At 46.1% G+C, this 21,176-nt stretch overlaps 1 protein-coding gene across 4 annotated transcripts in view; it reads right to left on the minus strand.

Annotated features, from left to right (window-relative positions):
* The window catches only part of MAF (MAF bZIP transcription factor), a 310,140-nt gene that overhangs the window by 239,413 nt on the left and 49,551 nt on the right, over positions 1–21,176 (minus strand). Inside the window, exon 3 of one of the 4 annotated variants that reach the window (XR_012126884.1) lies at positions 6–19,965. The exons of the other annotated variants lie outside the window; for them this stretch is intronic. The gene's annotated coding sequence lies outside the window, so the exon portion shown is untranslated. Of the gene's footprint in view, positions 1–5; positions 19,966–21,176 lie in introns of those variants that run through there. 4 annotated transcript variants of the gene reach the window in all.

A 21,176-nucleotide genomic window follows, 5' to 3' on the forward strand; every position in this document is an offset into this window, starting at 1 on the left:
GTAACCAGAAGCAGAATAAAAATAGGACATGTCTTTGCAAAGGGGAAATGGAGCCGTGGGCCACATGGGTCTCTGAGAAAGCCCCCCAGGCCTGTGGTTCTGGGGGAAGATGAGAGGGGAGGCGGTCATGAGGAAGGAAGTCCACAGGAAGGCAGGGCACACTCGGCCACGTCCAGTCCTGGGAGGAGAAGCTTTTTGTCTCTCCCTCTGCTGCCAGCTCTGCCAGAAGAGCACAAATGTTTACACAGCTTGGTTGGCCAGCATATTGGCAGCAGGGGCCTTTGCTGGGTGAAATGCAAAGGCCTCCCTGGGGCTTGGAGACCAGCTCGGATGAGGCCTTCTCCTGTCTTCCCACTCGCCTTCCCATCCCTGGCTGGGTTCAGCGGGGCGTAGGCCAGTGCAGGGCCGGAAGGCCCTGGGGAGATTGGCTGAGGCGTCTGGCACCTCGGCCCAAGTGCGTTATTCATTCACAGCGGGGCCTGGGGTCTGGCATGGCAGAGCCCCAGCCCTTGACTCCTCTGGGGACGTGTGCTCTTTGAGGCCCTGATTCGGAGATCTCTCTATTCTCTTTCACAGAAGAACCAAAGCTATTTTGTTTCTTACGTTCCAACAAGTATCTTTTTTCAGTGCCTCTTCTGTGTCTCCCAGGCAGGGGTCACAGAGATCCGCCCCTAGCCCTCCGGGAGTGGCACATTGGAAAGGGGACATCAGACACCTCCAGGCCAGGGAGCGGTGGCTGGAGGGCAGGGGAGGGGATGTGGAGCTGGGAGTAGGAAGCGGGGACGCTGCGTCTCCTGCCCTTCCGGTGTGGCTGAGAACTGACCATGGGGAATCCGGAATCAGGTTGCTAAGACCAACTCTCGCCAGCCATGTGATCTTCAGAAAGCTTTTGGATGTTAATGTGCCTCCGTTTCTTCTTCTGTAAGATGGGTATAACAGCCAGGCTTCCCTTCTGTCAGGGCCTCAGTGTCCACATTTGGGGAAAATAAGGCTGTTAGAAGAGATGCTTTCTAGGGAATCCTGCAATTGAAAAGTTGTATAATTCTGGGATGTTAATAAGGTTTTCTAACTGGTCTCTGGAATGGGGCATCTCCCAATAGCCTCTTGACTGTCACTGGCCACCTTTTCCAGAGCAGCCTTCTGTTTCTTACCATGCCTAGGAGACACAGATGACACTCACTCCTCTGACCTAGCAGGTTCCAGAGTGGAAGGTTCTGCTCCATTTTCCCTCACCTTTTGGAGCAGCTGATGATTGAAGGGACCATGTAAAGCCACTTGGGCTCTATTTACTGTCATACCCACAAGGCTTGTGACCTAAAAAGGCAGCAGCTGGGGACAGCTTCATAAGCGTGTGACCTTACAGTCATTCAGGACCCCTGGCTTGTAAGCTCTGTGCACATTTTACACTCATCTGTGGCTGTCTTGAATTTTTAATATTTCTTGAACAAGAAGCCCTATATTTTCATTCTGTACTGGGAGTAGTTGGTCACTCCCGCATGTAGGTACACTGGTCAAGGTCACCACTGTGTACACTGCCCCATGTGTGTGTGCGCACACGTGTGTGGGTGTGGGTGTGGGTGTGTGCTCCTGCACATGGGTGTGTGGTTGGGGCAGGGAGGGATTCTTTTGAATTTTAAGCTGTGACACAAAAAGAGGTGCCTCATTTAGCACCCGCTGCAGAAAAGCAGCAGAGCTAATTATGAGAACTCTGCAAACCAGGCCCAACCCCAGCGAGAGGATAAAGCTGAGCCCCCAGCAGTGGCAGCCAGGAGCCCAGAAAGCAGCATGCCTGCTGACTCATGAGAATCTCCCCGTTTATGCTGCGGGACGGTGATTTTTCTCTGCCTTACTCCTGCGTCTCTCCTAGATGATGTATGAATTGCTTCATTTACCTTTTTCCTCCTAACCTTCTCCTTTATTATTTTTATTAATATCATGCCAACCCCAAATAGGTGTTTCCTTTGCAAAAAGAAAACAAGGGGGAGAAAGGAGTGGAAATAGTCGCCCCTCACAACCATTCACATAGCAGATGGAACATTTTTTTAATATGTGTGTGTGCATGCATGTGTGTATGTGTGTGTGTGTGTGTGTGTGTGTGTGTGTGTGTGTGTAAGATGGAGAGGGACGGAGACAGAGAAACTTGAAATAGGTTAGTTATATGACAGCCTAAAATATGCATATAAATAGTAATAAATTCTAGTGTTTACTTCAGAAAGGCCAGACTACCCAGGAAAGTTTTACCATCTTCACTGACAATAAAATGTTGCTGCATTTAACGTATGTTAATTTCCAAAGTAGGGGAGACACAGAATACATTTGGAGCTATGAGTGATATTATAAATATTGTTATAGAATGCAGCATTCCAAAGTAAGCATGCTCTTGGGTTCAGAAGAGTTCAGTTTCGGCACCTGATGCTATCGGCATGTACCTGCCGTTGTCACTTACAGAGTGCTAAGCTCTTGACCTTTACGGAGCCGCTGAACCTGCATGATCCCTGTGAGATAGGTGCGCTCCTATGTATGAGGGACTCTGCTGAGGCTTAGAAAAGTTCACTAAACAGCTCGTGCCAGACCTAGCACTGAAACCCACAGATGCCTTACCTCAGACACGGCCTTGCATTCTCAATATCCTCCTCGGCTGGCTGTGTTTGTAAACACGAGCCACTCTGATTAGCTGTGGCAAAAATACTAGTCGCAGGCCCATGCTGGAGAAGGCCGCCGATTCGTTGTAAGCTCAGCATCTCAGGCCACTGCAGCTTCAGCATTGGCCCCTTGCTGACAGGTACTCATGCTGGGGTACTGACTGCTTAACTCAGCAGATGTCATCTTTCTAAACTGCCACCCGATGCATGAATCTTTTCTCCACTATCTTCCAAGAGAGGGTTTTTCCCGATTCTTCCCCGCGATGGAGAACTCACTGCCTCTTGAGGCAGCTTATTCCATGATCCCACAGCTCTTTGCACAAGACCATCTTCCTGCCATGAAGGATGCATCTTTTCTCCTCTGCCCTTGAATCCAAGCCAGAGACCCTTCATCTCTAGCATGGGCTTCCCCAGGCTTTGGGGCAATTCCTGTCTCAAGGTGGAGCCCATTTCATTCCCTCAATTGTTTCTCCCACAAGCCAATTTCCAGGCAATTTTCAAACCAGCTCCTGGTTCTGATCTCTGGCTGAGGAAAATGGGAACTTCCAGCTCTGCACATTTGTACACGATCATCTGGGTTTGGTGGCACATTCCCAGGCTATGGGCTGCACATCCACAGAGGGGGCATGATCCAGGGCTCTTGTGGTGGAAGATAGCATGGCTTCTGAACCTGGAGACTTCTCAAGGGGTCCTACTGGGGGAGCAATAAGAGCCCCAATTCACCATCCAAGCTGCCTCTCTCCTAAGAAGGAATCACTCTCTACCTGGCACTGGGGAAACTCTTGGAGGATCCTGGGAAGGCAATGGTGGGCCGTTTATGAAAACAACTGTTTAACGGCTCCCAGATCATCCATATTTGAATGTGAGGAAAATAATGGTAAAAACATCATAAAGAAACAGATGTGCCTGAGTTAGGTTTTGTGGCAGGAAAAAATGTGGGTTTGCTGGTATCGATTTCATTCTTGCAACTGATGAGGATGAATGGTTGTGTGCTCCCGGGATGGGTCATGTGGAGCCCTACACACAGCTGCACAGTGCTGAGGGCTCCTCAACAAACCACCCCCCTTCAGCAGGGGCAGCTGGAAGGTGGCAGATGTCCAGTACAGAGGTGCTGACTATTGCCCAAAGCAGGTGCCTTTCGCCTTTCCCTGATGTGTATAAAGGCACCTATAAGGACTAGCAGCCACACTGCTTGCTTGCATGTCTGTGTGCATATGTGTGTGTAAGCTCACATGCTCACGAAAGTACACCAGGGGAGAGAATGGACCAGGCCCCTGCAGCTTCAGCATCAGCCCCTTGTGACAGGTTCCCATGCCGGGATACTGACTGCTTAACTTGGCAGCAGCTGAGAACGCGGCACACAGAAGCTGACACACAGGTTTTAGAGCCATAGAAACACCACGTTGAATCCCAGTTTTGCAATTGACTGGTTATGTGGCCAAAGAAATGCCACAAAAGCTTGTTGGGTATCAAGTTCCCCCATCGGAACATGAAAATAATAAATGATAGTGACCTCATGATGTGATGAGGATATGAGACAATATATGGACAGGCTCCCTATGCCATTCCTGGAATGCAGTAGAAGCTCACTGAACGGAGCTTTCTGGAGGCTACATGGCAGGTAAGGAGAATATACAGGAAGCCATCAAAGTAGTTACGAGCAGTGGCTCTGAAATCAAGCAGCCTGGAATATGATTCCCAGTTCTACCTTTGACCAGTGGTGGTTCCCAGGCAAGTTCATTAACTTCCCCGTGACTCACTTTCCTCATCTATAAATGGGGACGACAGCAGCCCCCGCCTCAGGAGCTTGCTGTGAGGAGTAAATGCAATAAACTATGGAAAGTGCTTACCTTAGAAGCTGCTGTATAAGATGCCCTCAATAAATACTAGTTAACAATATTGCTGTCCCAGTTCAGCCTAGGCTGTCCCCTCCACGGCGGTAGGCTGCATCTCATGCAGGACAGCCTGGATGTTAAAGTCCCAGTCTTTTTCAGCACTATGTATCTCCCAGGCAAGGAGAAGCACAATCAATCCTCATCAAATGAAAGAATGAAATCAATAAAAGGAAGATACACCCCCCCCGGCCCCTCACCACAGAAGTGGAACATTTGATATTTGTTTGCCACGTCTTCTCCAATCTTCCTGCCCCTACATTTTAGTAAGTTTAATCTCTGAAATGTTTAACAGTTGTTTTCAGGTAAAACACAGCACAGCTTTCTGGCCCAATTCTCAGGGCTTTTCATTGCATGGGGATATAAGATCTTCTGGTTTGTTGGAGAAAAGCAAATGTGTCCTCATTGTCTATTCATAGTGGTGTCGCTGGAAGGACTTCGAATATGTAACTTGTCAGACTTCCCATCACCTATCATTCAAATGTGTAACGGAATTTCTTTTTTTAAATGCATTGCCATTCGACCTTTTTTTTTTTTTTTTTTGGTGAGGGAGTGGTTTGCAGGTACAGTTTCATGAATACTAGCTTTGTAAGGATCAGCTTGGTTTGCATAAAAATAATAGAACTTCTCTCAGCACAGGTGTAAATATAACATATATACATGATTTCAAAGGAGGGCATCCTGAATTTCTTGTCAGTTCAGAATTGAAGACCATTATCTGCTTGCTACCCAGAGCTTTGATGTTCCCAAGCATGTCCATGCATGGTACTAGCACTGCCATATTCTTGCAACAGGATGACTGAAAATTCAGGTTCGAGTGGCAGGAAACTCTGGGGTTTGAAACAGATTTATCATTCTTCTAGATATTCTCTGTCTACTCCTACAGACCCCATATCCAGCCTCGTCTCCACAGTTCTGTGCCCTGAGAAGCTGCTTTGTGTGGCTGAGGTCAGCCAGGGTCCCATTGCCTGGATTTGGCCAGTGGGGGCCACTGATGGGGGTTGGCACCAGATGCATGATGGGCTTCTCCAGGCTCCCTCCTCAAGGGCCACATGATCACTGTAGCTATGGTCCTTGGTTAAGCCCTCTCCTACTACAGGACTGTCTCTGGGTCCCTTTATTAACTTGCTGCCACGACTCTGCTCAGTGACATGAAAGATGCCTCCAAGTGGCCGTGTGACATCATGTCAGTGACTTCACTGCACCAAGGAGTTTAGTTATCTTTCTCTGGGCTTCAACGCTGAACCCAAGGCCACATGGGGAAGTGGTTAATAACCCACGCTTTGCACACAGACAGATGTCTTGGGTAACTACCACGGGGAATCCTGAAGCCGTCATTGCGGCTTCTTCCTCAACAGACCATGCGGGGTAGTGGTTAGGAATACGGGTTCTACAACCGGCTGGCAAGGATTTGATCCTGGCACCAATTCTCACCAGGTTCCTGACTTTGAAAAAGTTACCTGGTCCCTCTGTGCCTCAGTTCCCTCATCTGTGAAATGATGGTAATAGTGCCTTACATAGTAGGGTTACTGTGAGGATCGAATTACTTAATACACATAGAATATTGAGAACAGTACCTGGCACATAGTAAGCCTTAGTTAGTATTATTAACTCTATTATATATACATGAGGATTAGAAGTTCTTAGAAGTGGAAGACCCATGTGCCCCACATCTGAGCATCCCTAGCACCTAGGACATAGTAGATACTCAATAAGGGTCTACTGATAGTAACTTATTATTTTCACTAATACTAATAAAGTAGTCATATTCTGCTTTCTAGCTTTCTAAAGTTCTTCAAGCTTATTACCTTGGTTGATCCTCATAACCTGCCTATGGCAGCGCCAGAGCAATCATCCCCTTTGTACACGTGACACTACAGAGGATCAGAGAGGTTCAGTGACTTACCGAAGGGCACACAGCACAGACCAGCACACTTGGAGCTGTTACCCAGAACTCATGAAACCTAGAAACAATAATGTAACCTCCTCAGGGACAAGCAAGGACAGATGATCCCCCAGGAGATGGGGTGTAAAATATCTCGGTTCTAAAGACAAGGTGGATGTGCTATTATAACTCACAGAGGGAGTGAGCTCTGCCCATGAGAGAGAGCATCTGAGTCTGCAACCTGCTTTGTCTAAACTGGATTTTATGGGGGGGTCTCCACCCCAAAGTTTCCAAGGAAAACTATTCCCAAGAGCCCTCAGTTCTCAATGCCAAGCCCGAGTGTGCCACAGCCTTCCAGGGCACCTGAAAGGTGTCATGTCTAAAGAATATGTCTTGGCTCTGTGCCTCCCTCTCTCTGCTTAACAGCTGCAATACCAAACCCAGGTCCTCACTGCGATCACTGCTAACTTTCCCTAGCCCATGGGGACCAGCAGAGCCTGTGACCCATGGGGCCTGGCATGAGGCCACATCAGGCAGCGCTGCTCTCATATACCCCAGGTTCCTGCCTGTGCTTTGCATGGGTACAGCTGGGCTGGCACATACTTTCATTTCCTAACCCACGGGGCTGGTGTGACATTGCATTCCTCCAGGATGCTCTGGGTTCACAGTACAGGCAGCTACTCATGTCCTATTACCTGTTGCCAGGTGGGAAAAGACACTAGAACCTGACACCCTTGTGACAGTTCATGCATCCTGACTCAGCAGCCCTCCCAGCCTGGTCACATGTCCCCTCTCCCAGTGCACTGACTTCTGCTGGAAGAGCGCCCCATCTGCAAGGGTGAGATGGGCAGCAGGTGATGTTGGAGACCTCTGGGGACACAAAACTGCATAGAATAAACACCCCGGGTATGTGCATTCACGCTTCAAGCCAACAGGACTGCAAAGAGGCGAGGCTCTTCTGGGTACTGGATACACACCGATAAATCATTCAGCAGTTGTCTGCCAACTGTTCTCCTCCCCTCCCCTCTTGCCAGCCACTCACACCTTCCCATTCTTTCCCAACTGGCAGTCTGAGTGCCTCAGACTCTCCCTTGCACTTCACTGCTTATCTTATTTCATCCTTACCACAAGGAAGTAAACGCTATGGTCATCCTCATATTTTAGATGAAAAATACAGTTCAGATCAAATCACTCCCTTGATTTAAGCCCTTCAACGGTCTTCAGTTCTTCTGATAAGGGAAATGAGAGTTCTCAGCACGGCCTGAAAGACCTTTCGGCATCTTCCTGGCCATGTGCACTTCTCGCCTCCACTGAGGCCATGCTGAGCCCCTTCCCACATCCAGGAGCTGGCCGGGGGCACACAAAGGCCTCTAGCAGCCCCTAATGCCTTTCCCCAAACTATCCTCTCCTGCTCTGTCTCAGTCTCTCACCTGCAGGGTTCTGGAATCTGGATGAAGTACATGGAAATGCCTTCTCTTATTTACGGTCTAACTGGTACCCACAGAGCAGTGGCCAGTTGTTTCTGGGGCTAACAGAGTAGGAAAAAGTACCGGCTTTGGAGCCAACCAGACCTGGTTTACCTCCCAGCTGTCACTTGGGTGGTCTTGGGCCATGTTCACCTACCCACTGGGCCTGTCTCTGTACCTGAGAAGAAGAGGTGGACACCCAGGGCCCCTGGTTTTACCGCTGCTATGGAGCAATAGCATTTGAAGAGTATTAGCTAAGTGCCTCAGACTCTCCAGGGCACTTCGCTGCTTATCTTATTTCATCCTCACCACAAGGAAGTAAACACTATCGTCATCCTCATATTTTAGATGAAAAAGCTGAAGCTCAGAGGGCTGAGTAACTTATCCAAGATCGTTCAGTTAGTACTGCCGAAGCCCAGCTCCCGAGAATTCTCTCCTAACCAATGTATTATACTCTCCTGTAGGATTCAATACAATAGTGAATCAACAGCGAGAACACACAGAAAATGCTTAGGCAGGGAACACACTGTTAAAGTGAACCCCTTGTGCTCCAGAGACAGGGAATTCTAAATCTGAGCTCCCCAGTAGCTACCGTCCCTATTTACTTTTAGTTAATAAAATCACAAAATATCATTGGATCTTAATGGGACCCCGAGGGGGTTAATTACATGGTGGGGAATTGTCTGCGCACTCAACCACTGTTAGTTTAATAGATGTATCTTCAGAAGAAAAGAAATATAGCACATTGATCTTTAAAAAGGAAAAGTAAAGATCTCCCAAATGCAGATGAGGAAAGAGAAAGTCCGCACTCAGCATTTAGACCCACCATTAATCCTCAGGACACATTTCCTACAGGATTTTCAGGTTCTTCCTGTTGTGGACTCCGGAATTCTAGGGCTCAGGATTTCCCAACAGAACTGTTCCCCAACCACTGTAAGCAAGAGCCTCCTCCTTCTTAGAGTCTCTTGAACAAAAAGCCATCCTTCTACCCTCTGCAAATTCTCGCCATCACCAAACACCAACACAATGTGCACACCAGTCGGCTGCATCTTTCTTGCACAAGAACTTCCAACACACTTGTCTCTCTGAGACTCAGTTACCTCATCTGTAAAATGGGGAAAATGCCAGCTATTCCAATAGGATGGTTCATTTCATACCTTCACTGAATAAACATTACAAGAACCAGAAGCTTTTTTATGCTTCCTATGTGAAAAAGACACCATATTAAGCACTTCCATAAATAGACCTCTAATTCACAATCCTGTGTGATAGGTGACTGTATTATCATCTTCATTTTCTAGGAATAATGGTGGGCTCCAGGGAAGGAAGGATGAATAAACTGTGGTCACCGCCTCCAAAGACCTCAACTTCTAGTTGGGGAAATAGCCATGGAAAATGATGCTCACAGGGAAATCTAGTCCATGTGAAGAAAAGGTGTGTTACCTCAGAGGTCAGTGAGCTCAAAGGCAGACAATCTAAAATGTGTAGGAGTTTAGAGATAGCGGCCTGGGGCATATGAGATTCAGAGAGGTGGAGGATCTCGCTCAAGGACACAGAGCTACTGAGAAATAGAGCCTGGACTAACATCCAGGTGGTTTCAGCCCCCAAGCCAAGGGCCCTCCACTGTCCCAGTGTCATTTGATTTCCTCAATGCCACTCTCAGCTTCTCTTGGGTAGAAGCCACATTTCTCTTTCGGCATGAATCATCCTATGCAGGCAAGATAGTGCTTCAATGACTCTAGTACACAGGAGAGTAACAAGCTTGCAAACAGAGGCCCATTTCCCCTGCCCAGAGCTGCCAGAGGAACTGGGCCTGATCTCACCTGCAGCTACTGCGGGAGTGGACAGAATAGCTACGAAGTAAATATAAATGCCTAATACAGTTCTGCAGACAAATACGCCTCTCCCTCTGCCCAGGATTGTGTACGTATATCAGGGCAATCTAGATGTTGCCCCTGCGCTTTGGGAGTTTACAGTCAAGCTGGGGAAAGAAATGCATGCAGGATGGATGCACGTATCTGAAGGCAAAGCACAGCAAATGCTGTGAGCAAGGTCTCCGCAAAGTGCTCTGTGAGTCTACAGAAGCCTGTGATTAAATCACAGAGGCTTCTTGCCAATCCGATGATGGCTTGCTTGCTGGAGCTTTGGGCAAAAGTCATTTAATATCACGGAATGTTGTAAGGCTGAATTTGATTAGGATTCTAAATGCTTGGGGCTCCTTGGAGGAAGTTGCTTCATAAATGCTATGCAGTTGGAGAACTCTGAGAAGCGTATCTCCCTGGGAGCACCAGGCTTAGATTTCCAAATTCCAGAGAAGAGACACCACGTCTTCTGCCTCAAAATCATATGCAGCACAAGGAGAAAGACAGAGGAATGGAAAAAAGAATTTTGAGGGTTTTCTGAATGATAGCATTGGACCCATCATACAAATGCTCCTCCCAAGAGATTTCCCTCCTAGCATCTAGTTGTTTTTCTTTTCTTCGTATGTTTTTCCTGATCTGTTTGTCAATAGTGCTTGACAGTAGATATGGTCATGAAACTACAGCACAGAGTTTTCTATGTGGCAAAGCCAGAGTAGTTATCTATTCCATTCAATTAACTATTCCTCTCCCAGCTATGACTGTGCTAACATTATTCCTTCACCATAGCTGGGAGGAGAACACCTCTCTGCAGCTGCTCCCCTGCGGTGGTAAGGAAACAGCGGGTCCTTCTCTGCTCAGACCTGACCCCAGCACAGGAAATGCTGGCTCTCTGAAAGTCTTCAAGGAGTGGTGACATATGGTCTTATATCTATTCTCACAGCAGTCTTAAAGTATTCATTCTCTTGTTCATTCATTCTACAAATATTTACTACGGTGCAACTACTGTGGCCAGACACGTTGCTGAATGGTGAGACTGGATTGTTGAGCAAGAGACAGTGGCTACCCAGGGAGGTAGTGAAGTTTGCAGAGGGAGTAAGCAAAGAATTCCAAGGCAAACAAAGCCCATTCTTGAGAAAGTGCTGACAGAGGTGGGGAGCAGTGAGCATAACAACTATCAGAAGCCCCATTCTACAGATGGGGGGGCAACTGAGGGACAGAGAGATGCAATGACTCATCCACTGTCACACATTGTGCAAATGATAAGTCCTTGAGTGGTGTCAATCATCATGCAGCAAGGCCTGTCTACCAACTCAGTCCCATGGCAATGAGTTCATTAGGCCAACAGCAGCTTCATTTAAATGACTGGCCTTCCAACTTTGAGGGGACTTGAAATGTTTACTGTGGTTTATTACCTTTTCTTCTACCTCAATTAACATAGCTGTGACAGTCCTGTGGTATTCAGCATGAAATGACCCCAAGCTACCTTGTGTAAATACATACACACCTATCCTGGAGATACTTGGATTTCCCCCGATACACTGAAGCCTACTCAGGCCCAGGGGGATTTGAGGAGCTTTGGAAAGGATGCCCTGACGTCCCACTGTTCCCATCAGCATCCTCAGCTGCTTTTCCTACTTGATAAAAGCCTCTCAACCCTGTGCAGGTCAGTTTCCACGGACAAATGGGAGGCCCAGAAAGAGATCTAAAGGGCTTAACCTTTGCTAAGGGGAGGGGAAGTGAGTTAGCTGCATCAGCCAGGGGGGCGCACAATTCCATCTTGCTCGATTTCCCGCCCCATGCCGACCCATCTCCTAAGGATTACGCCTCCCTCTGCGACTGGACTTTTGAGGCCGGTTTTTTTTTTTCAGAGAGGGATTTATTTGAGATGAGCAAATGAAACTTACTAGCCATTAGCCTGTTGCAATTATTCCTGTCTCGTCAGCCAAATGACAGCTCAGCTTGAGATCCCGAAGCTTACAGTTGGCTATCCAGCATCCATCTGGGATTCTGGAATGACCAGGAACAGCATCACAGCAGGAACATTTGATGTGTCATTTGTGCCCCTACAATTACACTGGGTCGCACTGAAATTTTTAGTGTGCCTATGGTTTCTTCATGTTTTTCTTTTTTTCTGAAAGCTGACTTCCTCGACAGCTAAGTGGTGACAGAAATTTCTTTGGAGAAACATCATTTTCCATTGACCAAATAAAGAAATAATTCAGTTGTCATCCAGCAAAAAAATATGCCATTACTTTCTTTCCCCAAAACTCTTTATCCCATTGGATATGGGAATTAGATAAGATTAAGTTCTTAGGCAACACCAACTTATGGGACAGACAGATTCTGTGCTGTTCGACTGTGTCAGGACAACATTTATATCTGCTTAGATAGAAGGCAACGTGGTCAGCATGCACACAGAGATAGTGCAGGAGGTTTGCTTTAAGTAGAGCAGCATTAGGTTACTTTAAGGTGACAATTTCTAAATGAGAGCAAAACTGTGTAATAAGATTTAAAAAATTGGGCCCATTCTTAGTTCACCAGCTCCCCAGCCAGTGACAAAATATGCCATTAGTGGCCACAGCACGATTCTGAAAATATACCTTCCTTACGATTTAACGCTTTTTTTTTCCCTGTGAGCTAAAAATTACAAAGCCCCGGATTTCATCGCTCTTGCAATCTATTCTTTTCCCCTGACTTCCTGTTTTCATGAAATTTTAATCAGGCACTTAAAATAAATAGCTATGCAGAGCTTCTCTGCCTCCCGCAATACCCGGGATGGATGTTTTGGGGAAAGTGATAGTCCAGAGACCTTGAGAACAGTGAATCCCTTTCTGACTTGGCAAGACAACAGATATTAAAACATGGCTCTGTCCACAGCGAAGGCACTTGGAGGGGGACAGAGGGGCCTTGGAGGATCAAACAAAGATGTAGTAGGTTGGACTCCTTTTTATTCTTCCTCCAAATATTGGCAGCCACTTGATCAATTTAGAAAGGCAACAAGATCAAGCAAAACTATATTATTCCAAGAGAGGGAAAAAAGGGAATAAATCAGAGTAAACTTTTCAAATCCCTTTAAGTTGAAAAATTCATCATTCAATTTCAGCTGCAACTTTTCACTGCTAATGGTTTTTGACGTTATATATTTGAGTTCCCTTCATTTAAATCAACAAAAGAAGATGCTGGGTTTCTTCAACCTTCTTTTTTTAAATATGATTAAAGCTGCAAACGGCATGATAGAAAAGCTTAATATGTTTGTCACAAAACCATAATATTCAGGAGTCGGGGTCTTTTCTAGCAATAATTGTGGCTTTCATGAAGAATGCTATGCACCAAGCAGGAAAGGGGCAAGAAAAGCTAGAGAAAGCATATGGTTACTGATAATCATAGCCTGTAAGTCAAAGCCCATATAGAAGGCTGGAAAGAAGATTCTTAGAAACACGTGAGGAAATGAACTTCCTTGCCTTAAAATGCCAAGCTTCTGTAGGACAGTAGCTAAATGGTATAAAAGGCTCTCAATTCATTAGGAAAAATGAAACGAACTGATGTGAGAGTTCACATCATTCAACCCTATGTACAATAATCTTCTTGTCTCTTCTGCCTCAGATGTGAATGGATGGACGCCCACTAACTGTAGGTTCTGACAAACGGCCAGAGGCAGTTTGCCCAGGCACACATGTCCTTGACTCTGCAGGCCCAGCTCCTGGTTTGAAACACTGGGGATGGGTCCTGCAGATGGGTGGTGTGCTGGTAAATATTTTACAACTGGCTCTCCCAGGCAAAAAAAAAGGAGAAGCCATTTGATTTGCAGCACCCTGGTCAATTTCAAGCTCCCGTGATGTCCCCAGATGTGGGGGTGGGAAGGGATGTGCGGTGATCCCCCACTGCGTGGTACAATAGGTGCAGAGCATAACAAAAGCATAGGTAACAGGAGAACACAGCGAGTCAGTTAGAGAGTGAGGATTTTTGAGTACTTAGTACGTTTTTAAAAATCGAAGGCATTTGACTCTAAGTTTACATGATTTAGGTTTTAATGATGGCTGTATATAAACACTGACTCGAAATTTCTGAAAATTTAACACTTGGCCCTTGTGAGCTGGTACCAGTCAAATCCAGCCCGCCAGCCCTGCAGGGGAACCTGGCTCCGTTCAGGTGGAAATGGCTGTGTGTCATTTGCGGTTCTGTAAACTTGCCTGTTTCCAGGGATAGACCGTATTTTTGGATCTCTACTAGAAAGATACAGTTTGATTTTGGTTCCCCAAAGCTCTCCCCCCTCCAAAATAAAATTGCCCACAAAATATCAGAGCTTCCTGTTTTCTTTGATAATAGTTCCATCTGCTTCACTGTCTCCAAATATAGCCCTAAGCTGGCCTTCTTACCTTGCTTAAGTGGAATCTAAATAACCTCAAGAAGAGAGGAATCAACCCCTCAGACAAAAGAAGCCATTCACTCGATGGCATCTCATAGTAGAAGATCTTGAAAATATTTCCCTTCGTTCGGGCTCAGCAGATAAAGTCCCAACAGGGAAAAGAGCGGAAACTTCATGTCTACCAAATTCCCTTTCTAATGCCAATATTTGGTGACCTCATGACACAGGAATCTGGGGTGCTTCCATCTTGATGGGGTCCCAGCATCGCATTTCAGGATCAGCAACACCACTTCCCAGAGCAGACTGTGCGTGCGTGCGGGGGGTGAGGGTGGGGAGTGTGGGTAGGAATCCCGTGGTAGTTGGAAGAGAATATTATCTGGCGATTTGGGGGGGCCTCCCGAGAAGGGTGTCCTGGTAAAATGGCCCAGCAACATGATGGTTCAAGACCGACAGAAAAGAAGCAAGGCAGCAGTTTTGAAAAGTGAAATTTGAGCATTCAGGGGTCTCATATTCCAAGAGTTTTCCTCTGTCCCCTTCAGTTCCTTGGCCACATCCAATTCCACGGTGCCAGCAGCCCTTTGCTCCTTCTCATGGCAGGTCAAGTAGCAAGGGTATGATTCTCTGGAATCCCGTCCATCATGAAGGAAGCTGGACCCGTGCAGTTGGAGGCATTTGCTTCTGTGAACCACCCATGCTGTCAACAGACACTGTCCCCGTGGCCAGGAACTTATCCAGCACTTGGCGAAAACCCCTGCCACTTGGGTAGGAACTGAGCAAAAGCATCCAAGCCAAGCAAAAACAGAGCGAAGCTGGGCTCTTCCTGTCCTGAAATCCAGATTCCGCATGAAGGCTTTTGGCGGAACTGCTGCTGGGCTTGGCCCTGGCTAATGTCACAACCATATCTCAAGTAACCCGTTCTCTGAATAAAACACAGTTTGACTTAAGGCATTCAGGTATCAATCTGATGGGAGAAAAGAGGTAAGAGGGAAGCCAGTAGAGAGCTTCCTATTGTGTTAGTGCTATTATTGAATACACATGTGTATATGCATTCTGGACAGAAAAATCCAAAACTCTGAAAAGGAAATTGGCTGTCTTTGGCTTTTTTATGTACGATCACTAAATGTTCAGGGAGTCTCAGAAATCCAGAGCTTTCTCAGAGCTGGGTGCCTGCAGTAGCATGCATTCTCTGCAGTCCCATCTAGGGGCTGATGACCCGGAGGCAGATCCCCCTGCATCTGTATATTTATAGAAGCAGCATCTCCTCCAGCCCCACTGAGCAGAGCTGGGTGTCAGCAAGAGGAAACAAATGGTCAGGGGGTTCTATTTTTGTTTCTACCTGCAGTGTTCAAAAGTCAACCCAAATTCTTCCCCCAGCTGAGAAGAAAACCACTCTAGGACACAAGGGCTACATCAGGGGCGTCCTGAGGCATGCTGGGAAGCGGGAAATGACTGACTGGTACTCCTGGCTTTGAAATAAAAGATTTCACACTCCCCCTGGGCTCTCATGAATCAGCATACATCCCCCTGGGAGGTGGAGGTGGTTTATGTGGATTCAAACAGACCCAAGTTAGATCCTAGTCTCCACCCTCCTCTAACTAGGTGGAAATGTAAAAATGAAACATCAAGACATAGAGAAAAACATGAATATGAAAATAACCATCACTCTGTCATGCTTTGATAGCTGAGGAAACCCATATTAATGTTTTGGTCTTTTTGTTTGTATGTTTTTTAAGGCACACATAAATACATGCATGCGTTCATGAAATTTGAGCATTCAGGGGTCTCATATTCCAAGGGTTTTCCTCTGTCCCCTTCAGTTCCTTGGCCACATCCAATTCCACGGTGCCAGCAGCCCTTTGCTCCTTCTCATGGCAGGTCAAGTAGCAAGGTATGATTCTCTGGAATCCCGTCCATCATGAAGGAAGCTGGACCCGTGCAGTTGGAGGCATTTGCTTCTGTGAACCACCCATGCTGTCAACCCCATATTAATGTTTTGGTCTTTTTGTTTGTATCTGTTTTTTAAGGCACACATAAATACATGCATACGTTCATGCTTGTGTAAATGCCTAGAAACACACTTTTAAAATTCATAATGTCCTTAAATATATTATCCCGATTTTTCATTTAAGAAAGCTACTTAGCTGTCTTGAGCCTTGGTGTCCTTCTGTATAAAAGAAAGAAAGAGAAAGAGAGAGGCAGGGAAGGGAGAAGGAAAGGAGCAGGGGAAAAAGGTAGAATTCACCACTGGGGAGATTTGGATGGAGCGTATTTAAAACTCGATGTACTATTTCAACGACCTCTGTGACCTTATAATTATTTTAAAATATTTCTTAAAGGAGCCTTAATAATAACAATACTGACATCTCAGGGTGTTTCTGGAGGGTGAAGTGGAATCATTCATGTCCATGTGCCCAGCATAGTGCCCAGCAGGTGGTTGGCATGTAATAAAGGTTGGCTGAATGCAAAGATGGGTGTATGGATCCTAAGTGCTCAATAAATGCTTATTTTCACTTAAGTTCAGACAAGGGATGACATATATTCATCAAGTGTCAGGAGAGAATTTTCTTCTCAAAGAGCCAGAATAATGTGTGAACCCTCAAGTGGGGCCCAGACAAGCATAAATACAGCTTATGTATGTCGGGAGCACCCAACCTTGAAGACATACCCAAACATTTTCTTTTAAAGTCCTGTTTGTCTTTCCATTTCTTCTAGCTTGAGAAGAACACGGGCACATTCCCGTTTCTCATATGCAGAAAACGTGACACGATGGTTGGCTGGCTTTCTTAGGTCTCCTGAGCAGTACAAACCGGCCGGGAGTGAACACGGGTTTCTAACCATCCAGAACCTTTTCCATCCAACTGACCCATGACATCAGGGCTCTGCAGGGGCCTAGTTAGAATTCAGAGCCCCCCGAGGGCATGAGAGGAAACAGATGTGAATATTGGGAAGTATGTAAACCCCATTCTCTTAAAGAACATTTAAATGCCCTTGAAAAGGTATGTGGGGTACACTATGTGAAAAAACAGGATAAAATATTTAAGGACATTATTGATCTCATAAAGTGTGTTTCAAGGCATTTACACAAATTTGAATGGACATGTGTATTCAGGTTTGCCTCAAAAATAGACACAAACAAAAAACACAATGTTAATAAGGGTCTTTCTAGTGTATTGAGAGTGGACCTTAGAGATTATTATTTTAATGTTAATTTTTTTCTGAATTTTGTGAACTTTAATGGACTACTTTAGAAGTAAATACATAAAAATGTAATATGTAATTAAAGAAATTAATAATAACCATGGTTTATTTAGTCTCCGTTCAAAATTAGTTATGGTTACCTCTTTGCATAATTAATATCCTGGAGCTAGAAAAAGGACAGGCCTTGCAAAGGAAAGAAGGGCAATTGGGCACTACCCTGAGTCACTTGCCTGTGGCCAGAAAGGATGCAAGGCCCAGGCAGCTGCTGTGTCTACGGACAGGCCAGTGAAAGAAAATCCAGGAGGTTTGCCCTCAATGCATCCCACCAGTGGTCAGCCACAAGGCTTTGGGTAAAGTCACAAGTCCCCAAGAGCGATTTTCCTACAAGTCCTGTCTCACTCAGTGGTTGTGGGGTCAGCAGGAAGTACGAAACATGTGCTTGGAACAGTCTAAATGAAAAGCAGTGCCAATATGAGATATTTTAATTCTATCACTGTAGAGCCGTTAGAATCATGCCCTGGCCTGAGCATTTGCAGTAACTTCCAGGTCTTCCAAGGCAATGGGGTTAGAATGAAACAGCCCCCAGCTGCTGCCGCTGATTCCTAGGAAAGGGCCCTGGGAGTCATGCCCAAGCCAGGGAACCTCAGGTCCTCCTAAGGATAAAAAAATCAGCACCAGTCGGATTTCAGAGGGTGGTGTCCTCTCTTCTTTCCTAAGTGCTGTCTGTCTGAAGAGGGGCTAGGATGGGCTGGGGCCCGTGTGACTGCCCCCAAGGAAGGTGCCCTGGCAGAGGGTCACCAGGTCAAATACATGGCTTCCAGTTCAATGTGAATTTCATATAAACAATGAAAATGTATTAATATAAGTAGGTCCCAATGCTGTGTGGGACCTACTTACGCTAAAAATATACCTGTCATTTATCTGGAATTCACACTGAACCAGGGTCCTGTGTTTTTTTCTCTGCTAAATCTGCAGAGCCTACCCCAGTGGCCTGGAGAGAGGCACCATGTACTCCTGAGTCCCTTTCTCCAGCCCTGAATCTGTCTGACTACCTGCATGGAGCATGGGGTAGAAACAGGCCCCGGACTCTGGACTGGAAGAAGGGAGGAGGGTCATGGACAGACAGAAGTCCAATCATCCGGGCTATGCAGGGTCGCCTATGACAGCAGCCCCCAACCAGGGTAAGACACGTCTTTGGAGAAAATCAGACAGTGGAGCTTCGAGAAGCCTCCTGGAACAGGGTTTGATTGAATAAAGGACAGAGAAGCAAAGCGCATGGGCAGCAGGTGAGAAGGCTGTGCATTTCAGGTGTGGTTTACCTCAGCTCCAATCACTAAATCCCGCAGATTTGCAACTGCCCAGGAGCCAGCTAGCATGTGCTCTGCCCTGGAGAGAAGCTGCAAGCTACCTGCCTCTAGACACTCAGCTGAGATTTAACTTCTGAGAAAGAGCTGAAATAAAATACCCTAATCAGGTCATTAGGAGGAATGGAGAGGTCTCTTCCTCATGCTCCTTCAGGCTTTTAATAAAAGTTGAGTCGTAGTGTGAGAGCTGGGGACATCCTTTCCTCTTCTGAAATAGGTCTCCGCTGGGTGTGATAATTAAAGAGTGTGCATAATGAGCCGCTCCTGTGTGTGTGTGTGTGTGCATGTGTGGTGCCCAGGCCTAGACCACAGACAAAAATAACACAAAAGAATCACTTTGGGTCTCAGATGTCTTTGAGGAGGCACATGGAACTTGTCACACTGTCCCCAAGTGGCCAACAGGTCCATGTGGTCAGTACCAGCTTTGCACAGTTAAAATAAAGAAAATAAATATCTAAATATCCAGTATCATCGCTAGGAGCTGGCCTCTGGGTCTTTGCCGACATCTGAACTGCTTCACATAACCTCCTGGCCTCTAAAAATAGATATTCTGTGGTACGTATCATTTTTATAAGATGACTAATACAGGAATGCCCTTTGGGATAACTCAGTGTCTTAGCCTCTTTCTTTTTCTCTCTATATTTATCTTCTCTTCACTGGCCTCTTTGTATAAAACTTAGACTGTATCCATGGACCAAGAACTTCAGCCAAGACATTATTTATCTATTCCACAAGGGCTATCCTTTTTATCAACAGAAGGGAAGCTTATACTTTTAAAAGGGATTTGAGCAATGGCCTGTATTTTGTTTCTCTCTAAATACTGCTTTTCCATACAAAGGACCAGTCTGAAGGGGTATCCAGCAATCCTGCCACTTCTATTTTATAGTGTCTGAAGCAAAAATGAAAGGCAAATTTAGGGATGCTAAAAAATCCCTGATATTAAAGCTTGACACCCTAAGCCCAGTAGTGAGGGCAGCATGGTCATTAGCAAGCACCGAAACCTTAGTCTGAATTTTACTCTTCCTCTCTGACTTGAGAAAAAGACAGAGAGAGAAGATGAAAAATGGGAAAAGACTTGGACATCTATTCAGATTGCCTTCTGCGCTCCTCTAGCATAAAACCTGATCTTTTGTCCAGAGGTAAGGATACCAAAAACGGAATGAGAAATCTGCTGGGGGAGGGGGGGTGGAAGCAATAGGGATCCACTCCTCACTTGCTGTCACCTTTATTCCAACATAGCTCGCAGCTCCAGCGACCTCTGCACGACCTCCCAGGTGATTAACTCCGCTCCTGAGGATGTGGAGAAATGAATTTTCTTACCCAGTGGATCCTCCTTTCACAATTAGCATTCTCCCTCCTCCATTGCCATCAAAACAATAACGGCTAAACAGTACACTCTACAAGGCTGGGCCAAGATCCCCTTTCCCCCCTGCCCCCTGGGTGAGCACATGGAGGAAGAGGGTCGGGGTCTGGGGACACAGGAAGGTGGCGATGGCCAGCAAACAGCTCACCTGGATCCCTACAACCACCATCCTCGCAAGCCATCCCGACGGGCTCTCTTTGCCTTTGGTTACATTTTACATTACAATCCCCTGAGGAAAGAGGCCAGGCTCTACTTGGGTAGGTGACTGGCCAAAAGTTGGCTACTGGGCAGTACAGTTTGGGGACAGACAAGATTTTATTCCTAACCTGTGATGTTTGAAGTTGTGTGTCAGCTTGACTTTGACTTCTGCCAATGAAAACAGAATCTGAATATAATTTTAGACTTAGACTTAGTGAAAATGTAAAATGTTCACATTTTCCTTTTAGTAAAAATGAAAAAGGTGCTGTGCACACTTCAGATGCTCCGTCTTCTTGTGTCTCCCTCTGTCTCACCCCATTACTGTGTGGTTTTGCCCATGTGAACAAAGGAGTCAGGCCAGCTAGACGCCTGAATGTAAGAGACTATGTATCACTGCGAAAATATGCCAAAAAGCTGCCAGAATGCGATGCCACTGAATTGGCTAAATGCCCATATACGTGTAGGTCTCAATACCTTACAGGCAATATCCTTTATCCCCAAGACCTGTGACCTACAGAATACTGCCAGTATCATCTGCTTTAAGACTAGTGACCAGTTGCCACTTCCCTTTTAGGATATTATTTATAAAGAGCCTAGACCTGGAGGAAAGTGAAGGAGATACAGGGAAAAAACACCCAGCATTTGAGCCCAGCTTCTTCCAAAGACAGTGGGCCAACCTCTAATCTCTCCAGGCCTCAATTTTAATCTTATTCATTAGTGATGACGACAATAACAATGACAAAAATATCATCTGTGTGATATCACAAGCTTGCTGGGAGGATCAGAAGAATTACTTTCAGGGAACTTCCACTCTTGCTTCAAAATCCTGCTCTTGAGTGAAGCCTTCCCTGACCCACATATGACAAGATCAGTTCATTTTACATAAGCCAGGTAAGGAGAGGCCCTGCAACTCTAACAGAGTCCCCAACTTTACGGGGTT

The sequence above is a fragment of the Manis javanica genome, chromosome 17 (genome assembly GCF_040802235.1).
Source record: "Manis javanica isolate MJ-LG chromosome 17, MJ_LKY, whole genome shotgun sequence".
Lineage (NCBI taxonomy): Eukaryota > Metazoa > Chordata > Mammalia > Pholidota > Manidae > Manis > Manis javanica.